The sequence below is a fragment of the Vulpes lagopus genome, chromosome 4 (assembly GCF_018345385.1).
Source record: "Vulpes lagopus strain Blue_001 chromosome 4, ASM1834538v1, whole genome shotgun sequence".
NCBI classification, from domain to species: Eukaryota; Metazoa; Chordata; class Mammalia; order Carnivora; family Canidae; genus Vulpes; species Vulpes lagopus.
In genome coordinates this window covers 26,461,926-26,466,295 of record NC_054827.1, presented here as the reverse complement: position 1 = coordinate 26,466,295, position 4,370 = coordinate 26,461,926, and positions in this window count along the sequence as shown.

Here is a 4,370-nt window from a genome sequence, read left to right as displayed (position 1 = left end):
GGAAATAAGGTTGACCACAGGGTTTGTACCATGAGCAACTGCATGGCGCCATCTATTGAGTTCATTAGTAAGATGAGGACTAGGATTGGAGGTTTGGAAGAAATTGTGAATTTTTTCATGGTGATTTTGAATTTGAGGTGCCTAAGACACATCCAAATAAAGAAGTTTGTTAAGAACAAAAAGTTGGAGATTATAATTTTGGGTTTTTTTCTTATTTTTATATTCTATTCATTCTTGACATTTTGAGGGAAAGAGAAACAATGAAGTATAAAGAAGAAAGGGGAATAAAGTTTATTAAATATTTAGATTTTACTCAATTTTTACTTTTTTATTTTTTATTGAGCTATAATTGACATATGACATTATTATATTAGTATCAGATAGTAACAGAATGAGTCAATATGGCAAAATATTCACCACAGTAATTTTACTTAACATCCAGGACTATAATGTTAATGTCAAATTTTACTGGTGCAAGTCCTAGAATATTTGCTCTTATTCAGATCCTGTGCTTTAGTTCTTCTCTATCAACTTGTGACTGTGGACATTACTAAGAATTTTATTTTCAGCCCTTTTCTCTACATACTATCATCCAGCCTTAGACTTCAGATATAGTTTATGGTGTGTAACCTTATAATCCCTGCAATTTTTCATGAATTCCCTCAGGTAATCAACTTTATAGATGGCACACGCACATACACCTTTCTCAACACACCAGGAAACACATGAAAAAAGTATTTTTGTTCAAAGTTATAAAAAGTTTAGTTAACATAAAGTATTAAGAATATCACATCTTACTCGTCTTAAATGAGTTGACTCCATTTAGACACCCGATCTGCAAAACCCAATAACTGAATTTATAACAATTCTTTATTCCCTTTCCACAACAAAAGGCCCATGGGGGCACGCATTTCCAGGTTCAACTTACGAGCATTTTCTTGCACACTGCTGCATGCCTTTAATCCCATAACTGGCCAGAAACTCTTTTTCATCACTAATTCAGTCAAACTAGAATCTCTGTTGGCACTGGCTTCATCTGCCTACTTGCTATGTTTTCCTGATTCACAGTCTTTCAGAAAGCCACTGAACAGGCAGCACTGTGATCTCTCTAGCCTGATTCCTGTTGTAGGAACACAAGCTACTACACAGTGGGAAACAATCTTTGTCTTTTTTTCTTTTTTTCTGCCATTATTTTTGTTTCTAGAAATGTCATATGGGTAGTTTTCATCCCCAATGACCAATCCTCTAATTCTTTTTAGAAAACAATCCTTAAGGATTCTGATCACATGGGAGATTACTCTGAAATCCATCTCACTAGACTTGACTGCTCTCCTGCATTCCAGTCCTAGTTTGTCAAGTCCCTGTCACATACCTGAGACTCTGAATACCAAACTTCCCCCATCTACCATTGGTTCCCATCCTCTCAACAAATGGCACCACTTTTACTCACTTGCTTTGGCCTCACCCCACTGCCACCACACACACTCCATTAGCAACTCTCACTGGCTCTGCCTTTGAATCGCATCTAGATGTTGACCACTTTATACCACCCCATCCCCACCTCCCTAGCCTATGCCACCACTCATCAATTACAAGCACTTCCTTGCTGGTCTCACCACTTCCATTGTGTCTGTCCTCCCCAATCAAAGTAATCTTTTAAAAATGTAAATCACAGAATATCTTTTCTTTGCTGACCACTCTTCCTGTGTTCTCAGGATGAAAACAAACTCACTACGTCACCAGATCAACACAACTGCATCCCTGTTGCCTCTGTGTAAGTCATCATCTACCTCTCTGTCCCACAGTGGTACAGACCTTCTCATCCTTGCATTGCTGGTTCTCACCTTGCAGCCTTTCCATCTGCTATTCCTTCTGCCCAGAATTCCAACTCTAGGGCCTTATATGACAGACTTCTTCTAGCTCAGGTGTCTGTTTCAAAGTCCTCTCATCACAGAGACCTTTCCAGACACTGAACAGTTTCCCCCAATCCAGTTACTCTCTTTCCATTACCTTCTTTTATTGGCTATTTGGTGCTTATTAGAATCTACATATTTTTGTACCTGGTTTGTGTCACTATTCCACTACTAGAAAGCATGTTCCATGAGAGCTAGGACCTTATCTGTCTTTTCTTTTTTTTTTTTTTTTTTTTTAGCTTTGTATTCCAAGCACCTAGAATAGAGTAGGACATTGTTATTAAATAAATTAATATTCTACAGGAAGTTCAGATTCAATGGTGTCAAATTCTTCTTGTTTGCGTCTTTCACCAAAATTGTTCATCCACCTAAATTCTGAGTCAAATGGCATAACCATCTACCTTGTGGCTAAAAATATGAGAGTCATCTTCAACTACTCACTTCTCTAAATTCATATTTGATTATTTCTCAAGGCTTTTGCATTTTATCACTAAATGTCTCTTGAGTTCATAACTTCCCTTCTCAAGGTCCTACACATTTCAGGTGGCCTCCTAATGTGTTATTCTCTACCGGCTATTACTGATTCTTTAGACTACCCACAAAGTTATCTTTCATATAATTCTTATAATGTTTCTTCTTTAAAAATGATCCAGGGATGCCTGGGTGGTTCAGTTGGTTAAGCATCTAACTCTTGATTTTGGCTCGGCCATGATCTCAGGGTGTTGAGATGGAGCCCCGCATCAGGCTCCACATTCAACAGGGAGTCTGCTTGAGATTCTCTCTCCCTCTCCCTCTGGCCCTCCTCCTTCCCTCTCTCTCTAAAATAAATAAATATATCATAAATAAATCATACATAATGGGACACCTGGGTGGCTCAGTGGTTGAGCATCTGCCTTCAGCTCAGGACCTGATCCCAGAGTTCTGGGATCAAGTTCCACATTGGGCTCCTGCATGGAGCCTGCTTCTCCTCCCTCTGCCTGTGTCTCTGCCTCTCTCTGTGTCTCTCATGAATAAATAAATAAAATCTTTTTAAAAAATCATAAATAAAAACAGTCTATGAGCCACAGGAAAAAAATTTTAACTCCTTAATATGGCTTTTAAAATTAAAAATATTCCCAGTCCGGCCCTCTATTTTCTCTCTTTTTTTTTTCTCTACTTTCTTTTTAATCTGTTTTTCTACTTAGTTTTTAAGCTTCATTTCCATGTGCTGACATACCTTGAAGTATTGCAGGTTCAGTTCCAGGCCACTGCAATAAAGCAAATATTGCAATAAATCAAGTCAAGTGAATTTTTTTGATTTTCCAGTAGATATGTTATGTTTACACTATACTATAGTCTACTGAATGTGCAATAGCATTATGTATAAAAACTTACATACTTTAATTAAAATATACTTGATTGCTAAAAAAAAAAAATGTTAATCATCATCTGAGTTTTCAGAGAGTTGTGATCTTTTTGCTAGTAAAAAGTCCTGCCTCAATGTTTGATGGCTGCTGACTGATCAGAATGGTGGTTGCTAAGGGTAGGGTGTCTGCAGCAATTACTTAAGGGAACAGTGAAGCCCCATCCATTGACTCTTCCTTTCATGAATGATTTCTCTATAGTATGTGATGTTATTCGATAGCATTTTACTCAAAGTAGAACTTCCAAAAGTAGAGGCACATCTCTCAAATCTTGCTGCTGCTTTGTCAACTAAGTTTATGTAATATTCTAAGTCCTTTATTGTCATTTCAATAATCTTCACAGCATCTTCACCAGGAGTAAGTTTCAACTCAAGAAACCACTTTCTTTGCTCATTCATAACAAGCAGCCCTTCATCTATTGAAATTTTATCATGAGGTTGCAGCAAGTCAATCATGACTTCAGGTTCTACTTCTAATTCTAGTCCTCTTCTATTTCCACCACATCTGGAACCAAAGTCATCCATGAGGGTTGGAACCAACTTCTTCCAAAGTCCTGTCAACATTGCTATTTTGACCTTTTCCCATGAATTATGAACATTTTTAATGGCATCTAGAATGGTGAATTCTTTCCAGAAGTTTTCAATTTACTTTTCCCAGATCCATCAGAGTAATCACAGTCTGTGGCAGCTTTGCCTAATGAAATGTATTTCTTAAATAATAAGACTTGAAAGTCAAATGACTCTGTGATCCATGGGCTGCAGAATGGATGCCTGTAAGCAGGCATGCAAAAAGTAGTAATCTCACTGGACATCTCAATCATTTGGGTGACAAGGGGCATTGTCAGTGAGAAGTAATATTTTGAAAGGAATCTTTTTTTTTTCAAGTGGTAGGTCTCAAAGTAGGCCTAAAATATCCAGCAAACCATGTTGTAAACAGATATGTTGTCATCCAAGCCTTATTGTTCCATTGATAGAACATAGGAAGAGTAGATTTACATAATTCTTAAGGGTTCTAAGATTTTTGGAATGTTAAGCATTGGCTTATTTCTTAAAAT